At 41.7% G+C, this 17149-nt stretch overlaps 1 long non-coding RNA gene across 1 annotated transcript; it reads right to left on the minus strand.

Moving 5' to 3' along the window:
* Positions 1–1567: 1567 nt before the first annotated feature.
* On the minus strand, positions 1568–15746 carry LOC123806092. The gene is made up of 3 exons (XR_006783424.1): positions 15561–15746; positions 3792–4103; positions 1568–3118 (listed from the first exon to the last, which is right to left on the minus strand). It is a non-coding gene; the product is annotated as an uncharacterized LOC123806092 (long non-coding RNA).
* Between the last annotated feature and the right edge of the window lie 1403 nt (positions 15747–17149).

The raw sequence follows: 17149 nt of genomic DNA on the forward strand, positions 1-17149 counted from the left end.
TTCTGACACTGGATGGCACACACGCCCTGACCTCTTCCAAGCTGCTTCTGCTCATGGGTGAGAGAAGTATCAGCGTGCAACCTGTGGGTGACATGGTGTGGGGGACTTCTCACACCCAGTTCAGGGTGAATGTGGCTCAGATAAACCACCGAGCTCGATCCCTGCAGTTTCCCAGCCCCTTGTGTGTAACATTGGTGAGCACGCACCCCCACTCCCCAGCATCGATTTCCTTGGGAAAATATGCACATTTGCTGCAGTGACCACTGCAGAATTCCTTATCTGTTTACTCATCTTTCTCTCCCAACTAGCCCACGAACACTTTGCCCTCCGGGAGCTCTCCAAGGCATGAGTCCAGGGCGGACACACAGGACTCTTTGTCCACACGCATACTTCAACATAACTTTGTTAAGTACAGAAAATCACATACTGTAAGTCTTCTGAGGTCCCCCGGGGAGTGAATGTCAGAGATGAGTAAAGAATTCACATTTCGTTCGTGCCTACATTTGGAACGTTTTAGTGACTAAAGGTGAACTCCATGTTTTATCTTTTCTTCGATATCCAGGAAAGTTAACCAGAGTATTGCACAGTCTCTAAGGAGCCTAATGAAGGCCATCTCTCTCTCTCTAATTAGTCTCATTGGATTTCCATGTTATTAAGAACAACTTGGTGACATGCGCTTGCCCTCTCCCCTGATTTTAATTAAGTCTCATGAACCACAATTTGGTGAATCTGGCCATTCACCTCATTATAAAAAAAGAAAAGACAGATTATCCCAAACCAGGCTTCTAATGAAAATAAAACCCCCTTTTTAAGCCAAGAGTTATTACCTGTTCCTAGATATTAAATACTTGCGAAATAGACAGAAACTATCCATTTCCAAGGACTTATTAATTAAACACTCAATCTCACATCTTTGAACATTACCCATTTTTATTTATATGTTTATATGCTGATCCCATATATAATACATTTAGACTGTTAAAACAGGTGGGCAATGGAGGAGTTGAGATGGTGCCGTGGTGAAGCCCACAGAACCTATCACAATTCCCGTCTTCAAATCCACTCAGGCTGTCTTGCCTTGTTTCTAACCACAGGCATGTGTTACTATATTTGAACTGTCCTCTGCAAAATGAGAGTAATAACACTATCAATCATACTGGGTTGTGGTACAGCCTCAAAGATACATTACAAGTAAAGCATGTATAATAGTTATTGATGCAGTAAATTATTGTATATTATAGCTATTATTGTAGCTATTATTGCATTGAGATTGTGGTGGATTCATGTTCTATTATTACTTTTAGGTATTTTCATAGAGCCTGGAATTTCTGTGAGATATCATATCCCAAATAATCTACCCCTGGTCTGTCAACATTAAAATATTCCAAAATTTCAACCCAGCATGTAATCACTTTTTTTTAAAACAAAAGTTTTTTCTTTCTCTTTTTAAAATTTTATTTATTTTATTTTTAGAGAGAGGGGAAGGGAGGAGAAAGAGAAGATGAGAAACATCAATGTGTGGTTGTCTCTTGTACACCCCCTGCTGGGGAGCTGGCCCCAACCCAGGCATGTGCCCTGACAGGGAATAGAACCTGTGACCCTTTGCTTCACAGTCCCATGCTCAATCTACTGAGCTATACCAGTCAGGCTGCAATCGCTTTTTGAAGAAGATTAAGTAGTTCTCTTACACCCACGTGCCCAGACTTTCAGATCAAAGTATGTGGCATATAAGATATCTGATCTTATTATGCATTGGAGCCTTCAAAACTTTCATATCATGGTATTTCTAATTACTGTAAATGAAAATTGGATACTGTCGTACTATTCCCCAAATACAATTATAATAGCACTAGCATTATCCTGTGTCTTATAATGAAGTTTAACTTCATGAAAAAGTGGCAAATTCAAATGGGAATTCAATACAGATTAGGAAATGCTAAGAGAGAGAGATGGAAAATGGGAAGTTGCTGTTCAATGGGTGTAGAGTTCCAGCTTTTCAATATTTTAAAGTTCTAGAGAGCTGTTACACAGTAGTGTGCATGTATTAATAATAATGTATTGTACACTTAAAATGGTTAAAGTGGTGAATTTTATGTTATATATTTTTTCTACAAAAACATTCATTTTAGTCAAAGGATATCCACTTATACTAAAACTAATACATTGTTATACATATTACAGATTGGAAATTGACTAATTAATTGATTAAATGGAATGCAGATTGTGAAACAGAAATATCCCTAAAGGAACTGTAAGATTTTTATTGCATAAGTTTATATTATCCATATTTTATCTGCTCTCCACTGATACAGAGAATGGACAGCAAAGAGAATACATAGGCATGTTCTCGCATTAGGAATTTTAAAAGTTGAATTATATTTCCCATCTCTGCAGCTCACTTCATGTGGATCTTCGGAAGATTCAGATGGTTATTTTTTTTTCTCCTAAATGCACAACGAAGGATTTGAGCAAGAATGTATGTGGCCAAAGAGCTCTAGCTATGCCCTCATCCGAGTTCTGGGATTCTAGCTTGTTTGTGTCAATCATTCAAACCAGAGACTGTGTGGAAACATATGCCATGCGAACATGCTGTCTCCTCCAGAGCTTATTTAAATGTACTTAAGAGAAATCTGAGAGGCATCACATTGCAAAACACCATAAGGAAGCTCTGGAACTCTCTGTCCAAACCCAAGTCGGATGATGAAGCCCATGCCTCTTTAAGCCCATGCCCGTACCACTCTGTAATTCTTCTCCCTTTCCGAGTTCTCTGTGTCCGCTCCTCCGCACGCTCGTTAATCCAGCTGGAGCACGACTTTCAGCTCAGTCCCCTAGTGATTCACCGGAGGAATAAGGTTCAGAGTGCACAGTCAAGAGTTAGATTTCAACCCAATACAGAAAGCACTTCACAGTAACAAGTGCTTTTCAGCCCTGAATGAGAACTTACTGCAAAGGGAACGGTGAGATGTTCTTTCGGCAGTCCGAGTAAGATGTAAAGGAACCTCTTGGGAAAGGTGAAATGTTTGGAGAGACGTTTCTCTTATCTGGCAAACCATATATTACAACTGGGTGGTTTTCCTCTGGTGAGAACAAGTCGCTTTCACAGGAGGTGGCTGACGCCCTTTAAAGAAAGTCAGAGAGAAAAAAAACAAGGATAACAAACCAGGAAAAAGACACACACACATAAAGCAGCACCATTTTGTCTTCTTGATGCACAAAGCGCACACACACACCCTGTAAATTACTATTGACATGTCAAACACTATGTAATTATGTGCATTTCAAACCTGTCAAACAACTCTTAATCATTCGTCTTTTCATTCACTCTTTGACCTATCACCTATTCAGTCTTTAATCTACCACCAAATCAATTACATGTGAGTTTTGGGGCACCTGCACAGAATTTCAGCTTGCCAAACAAAGATTTGTCCTTGTCCTTGTTGTGTGAGTATTAAGTCATTTAGCTACCTAGAAATAAGCTAATGACTTTAAAACACATTTATAATATGAAATGCCAGAAATTCTGCACACAGTAGGAAACTCACCTCACCCGCCACAGCTGGGGGAATGCAGTCATGCGCATTGTCATTATAAACTAGAGTTCTGTCACTCTGCACAAGTACCCAGAGGTCTTTCATATTTAATAAAGTGATATAATGATTTAGTAACCCTATGAAGAAAAGAATTATAATTTCATGCTGTCTATATTTCCAACAGGACAAAATCCTCTAGTCCGCTACACTGGATTTATGTACAGTGATGCCTTGATTTGGCGTAAAGATGTGTATACACACCTCATCAGAATACGGATCTCAATGAGCATTGCTTTTATTTTCCTGCATACAAACAGGCTGTGGACCCTTCAGCAGGCTCTTTTCTTCCTCTTGTCAAGCTTTCTCTGAGCATCTGTCATTATTTCAACATCTGGAGGGGCAGATAAGCTGATCCAATTGGAACATTGCAGTCAGCAACTTTCTCCAGGAAACTAAATTTGTCACTTCTGCAAAGCATCCATCTTCTGCCAGCTTTTGACTTCCTGTCCTCAGGCCAAACTCGAAAATCAGGCCTCCCGGTTTGTAAGGCTGCTGTGCTAGGGACTAATTCAGCTGTGGAGGAAAGAATGACAAAGGGTGGAAAGATCATGATTAACTGGAATTAATTTCTGGAACAGCAGGAAACCCATCTAAATATGATATAAAGATTTAATCTTAACCTGATGTCTCTCCAGCCATTACCCATGGCTTCCTTCTTAAAGAAATATTGAATGTTACTCTGCATTTCTGTCTGACAATAGCTTGTACTATTGTACAAGGTCCCATTTTCAGATTAACCAGAAAATTAACAAGTGCTCATTTCAAGTTTGACGTGAAATAAATTCACAAGTCTCCCTCCCTATTCTAATCATTTTATTAAAGTGGCAGCAAACCTGCACAAACATAAAATTATTTGTAAAGGCAAATCTGATCAGATTCTTTCTCTGATTCAAACTGGTCACCAATTTCCTTTTTCCAGGGTGTATCTTGATGCTTTTATGACTGGGTCAAGGTGAATTGTCTTCTGGCTCTGGCTTCATTCTCCAGTCTAGCCTTCTGTTCCGTTCTACCCTCTGCCATGCCTTCTTGCCAAGGTGCCTGGTATTCCCATTTCTGGGATGCCTCCACTGTCCAGATGGGAGCTTTGCAAAATCAGTGGGTATTCCCATCAGCAAGGAGTCTTCTTAAAATGCAGGTTTGGATTCAACCATTCTGAATGGAGCCTAAGACTCTGCATCCATAACAAGCTCCCCGGAGATGCTAATGATGTTGAGGTCTACAGGACAAAGTGAGTAGCAAGGTTTTGGAGCACTAGTTCTTTGAGAACCTGGGGGAGGTGGTGATTTGGCTCCCCACATCAATTTGGGAAAAATCTGGAGACGTTGTATTTGTCATACCTTGGGGGCACTAACTGGCATCTAGTCGAAAAAGGCCATGGATATCACGAAACATTCTACAATGCCCAGGGCTGCCTACCATGGCAGAGGCTGATTCAAGCCAAAATGTCAATAGTACAAAGCTGGAACACCCTGACTAGGGGGCTTCTAGTCTTTAGGAGCAAGCTCAGTCATCACATCATTTCTGAACAAGTCCCTAAACTCACCTAAACAACCCCGGTCACTTCTGGCTCGTCCTGCCCATCGGACCCCCACTCCCAATTCACTCACACACCAAACGGAGTGTGCACATGGTGAATCTGCTGTGTTATCAGTTACTTCTCTGCATGCTTAATTGTTTAATTTCCCTTTAATTTGTAAGCATCTTGAACATTATTATATTTGTGCCACAGTATACAGCATCTATCTTGTTGCAGACATAGGACACTTTTCTATGTGATTCACATAAGATGTAAAAGAAAAATGTGATCATTCCAAATGGCAAAATTTAATTTAGCAATCAGAAAATAAAGGGTAAAACAACAGGTTGCCATTTTGTCCCCCAGGTCAATATAGCAGAAGAATGTTCTGCTCTGATAAGAGCTGAGGAAAATGAATTGCTAATAGGAATGTGACTGGTGCATATTACTCAGAGATAAATTGCAGACAGTCTTAAAAACATACATATTTTGGATTCATCTCTAATGGGTCACTTTTCACTGGTTGACTTGAAGTCTGATCAGTCTATGTATGAGAGAGGAGAAATTCTACCCATGGCCTTATGATAGAATTCAAGGTGCTGTGAAATCAGAAGGGGAAAGATATACCTCACTGCACATTTTCTGTTTAAGTGGAAAACAGGCCACAGTGTCATTAATATAGTTTGTCACTTGTGGCTACCACAAATACCTTATTATGGTGTTTCAAATATATTACAATATTATTTATAACATGCTAATTAAATTTACAATACTTGAGAAATGTTATTTAGCCCTGGCTGGCGTAGCTCAGTGGATTGAGCATGAGCTGCGAACCAGGCATCACAGGTTCGATTCCCAGTCAGGGCTCATGCCTGGGTTGCAGGCCATGGCCCCCAGCAACCGCGCATTGATGTCTCTGTCTCTGTCTCTGTCTCTGTCTCTCTCTCTCTCTCTCTCTTTCTCTCTCTCTTTCTCCCTCCCTTCCCTCTCTAAAGATAAATAAATAAATAAATCTTAAAAAAGAAATGTTATTTAATGTGTTAATGTGGAAGACCCTATATTCCTATGTCAGAATTGAAATTTTGATCATTGTATTTCAACATAATCAACTTTCTTTGTAATCCTGTTTCTTTATTTAAAAATATTATTCTAGGAGTTGATCTTTTAGCTGCCTGGAGCATCAAAATAAAAAAGTTAGGACTGAAAACACTTAACCCAGTTCTCAACACTCCACTTCAAACTCTATCAGTTTGACCGGTTCACACGCAGGGTGGGGCAAAAGTCGGGTTAGAGTCATGAGCATGCAAAACACAGAGTTTATTCTTCTGTTATTATCATTAATTATTGTATTATTTCCCATACGGACAACTATCAACCTACTTTTGCTCTACCCTGTCTAAGGGAGCAATATTGCAGGACAATACTTTCACCGTAGAACTTGATGAAAATTCCTTACTATTGGATATTCAGAAAACCCTGAGCAATGTCTACAATGAAGAAATACAAATGAAGTACATAACATGGTATATTGGTTTTCTACTGCTGCATGCAGAGTTCACCCAGATTTGCTGGCTTGAACCAACACACATTTATGTCTTACAGTTCTGTACGTCTGAAGTCAGATGCAAATGTCATCAGGCTAACTTCAAGGTGTGAGCAAGCTGTGTTTTTTCTTGGAGACTCTATGGGAGAATCTGGTTCCTGCTTCTTAGGTTTCGGCATCATTCAGTTCCCTGGGGTTCCAGGCACCAGGTCCCTGTTTTGCTTTCTGCGTATGAGGTGAAAGCTGTTTCTCACTGTCCTTGGCTGACGGCCCCTTCCTCCGGCTTCAGATCCACCAGCAGGGAGCCTGGCCTTTCTCATGTCATGCCCCTCTTCTGCCATCATCTCCTAGTTTAGGGACTCATGCGATCAGGATAAATCTCCCTGTCTCATGATCTGAAACCTTAAGCTCACCTGAAAAATCTCTTTGCCATGTAAGGTAATATATCTACATGCACTGGGGGTGAGGGTGTGGCCGTGCCTGGGGGATCATTAGTCTGTCTGTAATACGCACCCTGATTGGAGGCACCTACCTTCAAGCAGCTTACTCTGTTTTATACATTTTTTTCATAGGCTAACGAGAGCAAAACAGCCTGGCGCAACTAGCCCAGGTGTCTAGAAATATTTCGCCAAGACTAGAGACACTCTTTGTCTTTAAACGCCATGAATGCCTCATAATTATTAAGTGAAAGGACCTGAATCATATGCCAGCCAATGAAAATTACATTAACTTTATTATTTATTAGTGTAATATTTAGAGAGCTATTGTAATCAGCTCCAATGTAATATTCTTAGCAAAGGGAATTTCAAATACAAGGAGTCAAAATGGTCAGAATTATCACCCTGAATCACTGTTTTCTCTGTGAGGTAAACTGAGGAAAGCCGTGTAGTGGGTTAGGGTTAGAGCGATGTTTACCTGTCGTGCTCTGTGAGGAGAGAGGACGGGCCTGGGGCCACAACCCCACTCACTAGACTTACGCACAGAGTGGTCCGACAGTCCTATGTACTTTGTGCAAATTGTCCACTTAATTTTCTACCATTTCTTTGGCTAATAAATGCATTAACACTGAAAAAGTGTGTTTACATTAATTAGTTCACACTTTCTTGAGAGAGCATTACCCCGTGAAGCTGTCCAGCCACCTACCCTGCACAGAGATAATTTATTCATAAACACTTTTTGGACATTAATCCATGGGTATGTGTAATTTTATCACTCTCAATATCGTTTGCATATTGTGCTTTTTAAAATACCATGACATTTATGTGCAATGTGATCACATGACCTTTTCAGAAGATAAATTCTGGAAATTACCTGATGAAAGGATTTATTTTTTTTTATTTTGGACTGTATAGAAACACTCCTCTGTAAGTAAAGTGATCAAAGAACATTTAGTTAAACAGTGAATTAACCTTCTCAAAAATTATCTATGTTTATGGAGTGAAGATTATCCAAGGAATTTAGAGACACAAATCCACTGAATATGTAGGATATATAAACTTATGCTATTCATAAAACCCTAATTTTTACAATCTTGCCCTATCTAACATGACAAAACAGATTATTCATAAAGTTATGTCTTTAGCATATTTGAGTCAGACTGTACACAGGCCACAGCTTAAAAGGGAAAACAAAAGCAAAAACCTGTCAGGACAGAGATACTCGATTTGTAGAAGAGCCAGCTCCTTCTGGGGGAACCACAGGTAAAAGGAGAAAATGAAATAAAATACTAGATACAAAAAGGGAATGCCAAAAGCGGTTCATGACTTCTTGGAAAAACAAAACAGAACAAAACAGAAAACCTTTAGCCGCTGTTCAAATCATTCTCTCTGCCTTTGCTGCTTTTCAAACCAGCAAAGAGAATAGGTAAAGGATCTTTGGAATTGTGAGCAAGTTTCACTAATGAGCCTCCTGATGCTGTCCCAGTGATGGGCCTGCAGAATTCCATCAATAAAACATTAAGATAAAGTACCCAGAGCCCTTAAGGTAGCAGCCAATTCTCATTCCAGGGACTTGCATTTTGTGTCAATTAAAGAGTAAACTTCAAGAGATGAATTGACTTTGCTCCGGCTGGCCGGACCCCTCCGGCAAACATTAGCACAACAATCACCGTCATACATTTTGCACTCTCAGGGCCCTGAGAAATGATGCGCTCTCAGGTCTCATCGGTATACTGTTGTTCTAATTTACCCACCAAGATTTGGATTTCAGTCCCAGGTCAGCGTGTTGGAGAGTGAAATGGAGGCACAGGAACAAGCTTTTTTTCAAACCTGTAGTGTTTTCTGTATTTATAACTGCACCTTGTAACTCTTTTTGGCTTCCATTGGGAGAATTTCAAGGCAACTCTGTGAGGTGAGATAAGGATTTTCTTATTTATGAGACTAATGCTCCTATAAATAAATTTGGATTCTGGGTGCCTTCTGGGGCAACTCTTTCTCCTTGGTCCTTGAATTCCAGGAAAAGCAGCAGTGAGAGAAGTGGCATCAACACAAATCCACTCTGTTTCTTTATGTGTTATAACAGCACATTATTTCCTAGTGTACATATTAGGATGGAATTTAGAGTGAACATTGGCATATTTCGGTGTTTCTTATCACACCTAAATTAACTAAAGAGTTTTTGCTTAAGGGATCTCGTCTCTTGATTAACACGTAGTTACAATCATAAAATCCTGTGGTTTTACATTTGGAAATCTCATCCCCCTAATTTGCATAAACTGCCATTTTGATATCCTTCAAGAATAAACAAATTTACATATTCTCATATAACTTGCCTCATCAGAAAACGCTTTGAATATTCAGGAAAGTATAATTTGTCTTAGCTGTCGCATTAGTTTAGGGTGTGATTTACCTGTCTTTGTTAAGATAGTTAAGGGTACCCTGATTAAATAAACATGAAAGTGACAGACCAGCAAACATTTTAATCTCACAAAGAGAACACGTGTGCAAAAAAAAAAAAAAGAGAGAGACAGCACCCCACTCCCACATACCCCGCGATGTAGCCAATTCAGACACTGGCCGGGGGAAGATTCAGCCTCAGCCCTTTTCCCTGGAGACACGGCGCTGCCACCAGCAACCTCTCATTAGCGAGAGGTCTTCTACCTCTGACACTTCCCAAGGCCCTGTCACCCTCGGCAAGAACGCGCCACCACCACGTGCGCTGCTCCCCCTCCCGCCCGATTGCTCCAGTTACTACACAAATTTGAAACTCGGGAGGTTCAGGACAAGACTCAGGGTCTTTGTCATCACCACGACCGGAGCACTTTCCGGCCAAGCGCTGAAGATGCCCAGTGGTTTCACTGGATCTGAAAAGGCATTTGGAGACAGAATCGAGTTTGGGAAACACGTTTCCTCATGATCCACTTAGAATGTCTTCCAATGTGCTGTCACGCGTTTTTGAAATTTCAAAGAAAAAGAAGAGATTAGATTATGGGGTTGTTAGTGAATTAAGGACGTGGACGGGTTGTAAATGGGCAACGATGAAGAAAAAGAATCCATTTCAAACCACAAAGAGGTCTTCACAGATCAGAAGTTAATGCCGCTTCAGCCTCTGTATAATGGAACAGGAGGAATCATTCCGCTCAGCATCTTCTTTCGTTAGGGAAGAAATACATATGGGTTCAGAGGAGTGATGTCCCCAGGTCATGCTTTCAAAGACTGTTTTTATCAATTACCTGCCGCTCTGGGCCTTGCATGGGACATGTCACCCAGGGCCTCAGGAAGCAAAGGCATCTGAGTGCCTGCTCTGTGCATTGCTGGGAACCTAGGTCTAAGCAAAGCAAAAACAGTCTTAGTGTTCACAGTTTCTATAGTCTAATGGGGGGAGAAAGGAGTTAAAGGTACATTTATGAGTAAACATCTAATTATAAATTATAATTGTGGTGCATTCTCTCTGGAAATAGTTCCAAGCTGAAATGAGATAAGAAGGGAGTCGCTGGAGCACATCCAAAGGTTAAAAGAAAGCCCATTGTGGGGAATTACAGTTTCACTAAAACCTGAAAGAAAATTGAAATTGACCAGACCAAAAGTATAATAAAAAGGGGGATGATGAGAGAGGGGGGCCCCAGCAGAGAGGGCAGCCAAGGTCCAGACTTGCACACGGGAAGAGGAGCAGCCTAACGGAAGAACTGTGTAAGGAGGCCCGGATGGATGGAGAGTTTCAAGAAACAGGGAAAATATTAGAATATATTGGTGACGAGAGCAGAGCCATGCTACGGAAGACCTTACTTCAAACGCCAGTCCCCTCCTTCCAACTCTGTCGCCCTGGTTCTGTTAATTCACAAAACCATCCCCTGTTTTTATGCAACACGACAGAGAAAAAAATTGGAACGCGGCGGTGCTTCACACTTCCATGCACCCTGCACACACATTTGCTGCTGTACTTGAAAACTTCCGTTCTGATTGTGTAATCAAAACCATCGGCAGTTACTGCCAGCTCAGTCGAGTTAAGCAAATTAAACTACATGACATCAAAACACGATGCTCTCAGCCAGCATATAATCCCCTATCATCAAACAGTCTGCAGTGAGCATGGATTTTGCAAGTTTCACTATCTCAATCTGTACTTGCCCTGGAACCTTCCCCGGGCTCTGTCTCCATTGTCAAATGAGGGGTTGAGCGATCACCACGGGAAGGGTATTGATGGAGACAGGCCAGGTTAAATGAGTCCCCTTTTCCTAGACTCTGCTGTATAATAGCCTCGTGTCTCCTCTTCAATTTGCTTGCATAAACAGAGCCGGAGGCCAACTGTGAGACTAGTAGATACTCCAAATGTGCCTCAAATAATATTACAGGATTTAAGGTCTTGTCTACAAAGCATATTTGACCCATAACATTCCAGTGCTGAAAGAGAGGGTGGAAAGATTCTGCTCTCACTTCCTTTATTACAGTTAAGGAAACCGAGGCTCGAAGACATCTGTTCATTCGTGTGATTGCACGATGCCACGGAGACCATCCCTGGTGTAAACAGAGGCGAAATACACATGCTCAGGTTCCTCATTCATGCTTTTCCCTGGACATTCCTATCTGGGCATGGGGATCCACTCATCCCAACCGCCAGTTAGCCAGCAGTGATCAGTAGTGATCAGTCCATGCAGGACTCGGGGGAGACAAATAGCCAGAGTGCGCCAGAGCTTGCTCTGGGGTAGGGATTGCACTCAGAGATTGACACAAACTAATCCTACTCCGCCGCCACACTGTGCCTAGGTAGGAGATGGGAGTATTGACCCCATTGTGTTATACGTCAGAGGAAACTGAACATTTTAAGTTGAAATAGCATTCCCCCCAAGTCACACAGCTATTAGGTGTCTGATAGAACTTCACCCCCAACCTGAAGAACATTATGCTCTCTGCCCCACGAGTAATGATTTGGGTATTTCTTTTTCGAGGAAGATATTAACTTGAACACATTCAGTTCAATAAATAGTCATCATCAATTTCTGCTATGTGTTTGGAATTGTGTTTCCTGCTGAGGATGCTTCAGGAAACACAATACATGTATTTCCATAATTGCTATCTAGTAGGGGAGAGGGGCTGCTAAGCTTAGGTTTGCACACATTTATTTAAATGCTAAGAGTACTTGTAATACTGTGTTAAGTACTATGAAATACTATGGATTAATAGGAGCCACGGTAAAACAATATGACAGCAACTTTTTCAGTGGTGTCAGGGAACTTGTCAAGATGAGGTTCGGAATAAGACAGGATTGCAACATGAAAGTGGAAGAGAAGACGTAGAAGAAACAGTGGGTGCGAAGGCTGTGGGCTGGGAGAGACCTGGTGCTCAGGGGTGCAGGAAGCCACTGTGACGCCACGGCACCCCACGAGGAGGGAAAGCAGTGTGCACAATGGGCTGAAGAGAAAAGCAAAGTGTGTCAGGCGCATGCGGGTCCTTTTGGGGGGGTGGCAACAGATTCCCAAGCTTTTCCCAAAGGACGTCACGCAGCTATCGGGAATTTCAGTCAGGGGGTGGGGATTTCACGCTAAGATTTGCGTTTGAAGAATAACTTGATTGCCGTGTAGTAAGGGGATTATGAAGGGGACTTTCCAAGTGCCGTCATTTTGTTCACTGAGGAGTGCATTGTCAACCTGGAATGCAGACGGAGAGGGTTAGTGCGTCTGGCCGAGGCTCCAGGAATCACCACCGTTAAGTATTGTGGGAGGAACTGGGCCTGTTTACTTGTGAGGCAGAGAATGCAGGGAGAGTCCATCGTCTTTAGAAGAGACAGGACAGAGAAAATGAGGCTGACTTTCTAAGGCGACGTATTTCAGCTCTGTAGAGATAGGCTTGAGGGACATGCGCTCTGACATTGTCAGTGTTCCAGCCCTGATGACATTTAAGGAGACGTGACGTATTTCTACCTCTCCCACTGTTGTAGAACTGGTTCCGTGACAAGAACTGAAATTATGACAAGGTGTCTTCCTCCAAAATTGGCTCAAATGCTGAGATGCTTAACTTGCTTGATAAATCTGAATGTCAAATAGCAGCCTATTGCTAGGGATGAAATAATGTACTTTCCTTGTGTATTTAATTCAAGATGAAATTTTAAAATCTTATTCACCACGTAAGGGCTATTTTGCCTTCAGAAACTCTGATGGAATGTTTTATGCAAAAGTCACCACTGCTTTATTCAGCTTGGGGCTTACTCAGAACTAGTAACCAGCCCAAGAATTTCCCACAGACCGGTGAAACGGAGTTGCCCTTTAAGATGTATCTTATTTTTCTCCTGTTTGTTTTCTACCCGTAATCATGCAAATGTTGTAATTAATAGTCTTTCTATCATTAACTTTAAGAAACATTAGAAATTCAAATTCAAAGTAAAATTTTTCTCCCTCTGCTTTGGTTCACTTCTCATGACCTCCCACTTGACCTGTTTCGCTCTTCCCCGATCCATCCTTCCTCCCACTCCCACCGGTACTTTGTGTCCGTATTATTAATAGAGGGAACTTTCTAAGACGTACATACGTCCGTGTCATTCCCACATTTAAGAAGCACATACCTAGACTATTTCTTCTTAGTGCTGACAATGTCAAGTCTGTATGGTTTTATCTTGACATAAATCACCCTTTGTCATTTTTGTCTAAAGTACCCAATCGTCCCCACATACATCCCTTATTTTTTTTTTACTTATTATAATGGGTGGGTAGGGGGGAAGTGGTGGCAGGAAATCGGAGACAACTGTACGTGAACAAGAAAAAAATTATTAAAGTTACTTGGGGCTACTTGTTATTTATTTTTAAACAGAAAAAGGAGCTGCCATAAGAGGAATTAGTTCAAATACAAGTAACAGTTATTTGTAGTAGCTTTAGTATTTCAGTGTTAGTTTTAGTTACAGGAAAAGCACTGCCTGCCACGTAGGGACCTCATATAAACCAAATGTTTTAAGAGGTCATTTATATATCTGACTTTAATTAATTTTATTATTTCTTTATTCGACATAGTCTTATTAAAGGCCACTCTCAGGCTTTGGTCCAGGAAGCTGAGCGAAAGCAGCAAACACACAATTCATGTCTCTGTTTCCATCCAGGCACTTATACTCCAGTGAGCCCTGGTGTTCATTTTACAGGGATCAGTGTTATGAAACCCCTTCCCTTTCCACCTTCTTTCCTGTCCCAAGGTCTGCACAAACATAACTTGCCTCGCAAAACGGTATAAATTCAACACTTTCTTCCTAGGCACCTCCAAATACAAACCCAATTTCTTAAGTAAGGGCCATGCATTACTATGCCTGCTCAGAACAGTTCCTGCATCAAAAAAATAGACATATGGGATTTTAACCTTGCTTCGATCCGGGAACCTATATTGTCAAGGAGGCACGCCACCTGGACCCCGTCTTTGAAGCCTCACCTCCACCATCTGCATTCATCTTAATGCCAGGCCATCGGTGCGCCTCTGCAAGCGGAGACCATTTCATTCTTAATATAGTCGGGGAGCCCAGAGCACTGTTCACCCGGGGAATGCAAGAGTGCGGCACCGGGAACTTTCCGGAGAGAGGAACAAAGCCCAGCGCCAGCCCCCGGTGAGCGTGTCAAAGGCAGACCGTGAGGCGGTGAGAGAAGGGGCCGAGTGGCAGCCGAGAGGAGGCCGAGTGATTGGCAAGGTCAGGCTATCTGCGGAGATAGCATTTGAGCCCCGCTCCATTGACACTTCAAAGCTGCGATAAGCCAAAGGGCTGGGAGAGAGGGGAACATCAAAGAGTCAACCTTTTTCTTAGGGGAAGCCTGGTGAGGAGAAGAATCACTCACAGGGAAGGACTTACATAAGAGGGAAGAGCACCATACAAGGAATCGAGGGGAGAGAGAAAATATTTTTAAAGCGCCTATAATTTCATCAGTTTTACGAAAGGATTCACCGCAGGTGTGTGCAGGAGGGACGCATTTTCAAAGTACCCAAAGGGAATATAACCAGCTAATAATAACTATTGCTCTTTAGTAATTCTCATCAGGCAGTGCCTTTCAAACATGATTGTTGAAGCAGAGTCACCTGGTAAATTTGTAAAAAAAAAAAAAAAGAAAGGGGAAAAACGATGGCAACCACCTCCCTGACCATTTCTCTGTGTGTATCCAGCCAAGACCTGGGAGGCTCGGGCTCAGAGCTGGGCCCTCTCAGCGGGCTTCCCCCAGCAGGAGGCACACCTTCTTCTGCAGGGATAGACTCTCTGGTTCTTCCTGGCCTGGCTTGTGCCCACACTCCCTCTGAGCTGCATATGTATCCTGCCTCCCGGTATTTTTCCCCTGTGGACTCCTCACTGAAGCTGCCCAGACATGTCAGCTGACACCGACTCTTGTCCTTCCATTCTCCATAAAGTTAAACGCGCCCTTCTCTGCCTGCAATACCTTCCGAGCCTCTTTCCTCTTCCTTTCAAAAATCCGACTGAGAGTCAGTCACTGTCCCTGGGAAGTCCCCAGTGATCATACCGGGTGCTGCGGTGGGCAGTCTCTGCACGTACTCCAGGAGCTCCGCGTGTGATAGAGTCAGCTGAAAATCTCAACAGTTCTTCTCGTGGTGGGTTGTGCTAATCCACGGGATGTGTGTCTTTCATCTGTCTGGTGAAGTCTCGTGAAGGGTCTGCTTGCTTCCAGGCAATATACTAGCCAGGAACTACATGTAGCGTCTGGTGAGGGAGAGGAACGGAGAACAGTTACTATACAAGGTGGAACAATGGCTGTGCTAGGGGAAATGCAGGATGCCACAGCACAACGCCGCAGGATCCCAAACATACTGGACTTCTCTGACACACAGTCAAGAATTGAATGTTCATTGGACTCCATATAGGAGCGAAACCATGTGGTATTTGTTAACAGTCAAACTGGACTAACAAGCAAAATACAGACAGACTCATAAATAGAGAGCAGGGTGACAGCTCTGGGGGAGGGTTAGGAGTAGGAAGGGATTGAACAAAAAGAAAAAAGGACTCATGGGCAAGGGTGTGGTGATTCCTGGGGAGAGGATACAAGGGGACTAAATGGTAATGGAAAAAAGGCAATAAAAAATAAACCTGAAAAAATAAAACTGTGTCCTTTATAATACCATCAAATCTGATACATCACTCCTATTTTTTTACTTGACAAACTCCTAAGAGCAATTAACAAGCAAATACATTAATCAGTCCAAGAATATAATTAATGTTTTAAGAAATGGCCTGGTCAATGGCTAATGAATGGTCCAGACAGACAGTTCTGAGGAGGGTGGGTGAACATAGGTACCTAAATGTTACATAAACATATAAATAGATGTCATCTTAAAACACATCTAGGTCACAAAAAACAAATGTGACTGCAGTTTGAATGCTCTGACCCTACAATAGCAGAAAGTCTGAAGTCCAGTCACATTGTGTCTTAGTTTTATAATCATATTATCTTAGTTTCCTTCGATTATTATGAGAATAACAACTGCTGGATTTAAAAAGTTTAAGGAAGTTCCAGAAGAAAAGTAAAATCATTTACTGTCAAATGATCTACAGGTAATCATTAGTATATTTTTCAACAATTTATGAATTATTATTGTTTATTTTTCAATATGCATGCATTTCTATATTTCATTCTTTTTAAAATTAAGATACTCTTAAATCTTGTCTGCTTTTTTACAGTTTAGTGTTTGGCAATTTTGCGACAGATTTTTCATAGATAAGATTCTAATAACTTTATTGTTTTCTATACTGAGGATTGATAATTACTTAATTCACCATTATCTTTTTAGTGTTTTCAACTTATAAGTCAAAACACATTCTAAATTAAAGTTGCTGTGAACATCTCTGTTATGCAATAACAGATTTACACGTGGGCATTTTCCAAACAGAGGCTGCTGGAAGGAGAAGGACTGAAAACGAGATAGACTTCAACTTGGAAGAATTTTTGTCCAGTTCTAATTCGCCTGTGTTTGGTGTAGAATTGGGCATTGAAAGCCACTCCAGTTTCTAATTTTCAGCTTCCTTGCACCCTCACAGCCTCATCACTGTGAGTTTGTTGCCTTACTGAATTTCCAGTTCAACCTAACAGGGGCCCAC

This window comes from Phyllostomus hastatus, unplaced genomic scaffold (genome assembly GCF_019186645.2).
Source record: "Phyllostomus hastatus isolate PE091 unplaced genomic scaffold, TTU_PhHast_1.1 phas_scaffold_345, whole genome shotgun sequence".
NCBI lineage: Eukaryota > Metazoa > Chordata > Mammalia > Chiroptera > Phyllostomidae > Phyllostomus > Phyllostomus hastatus.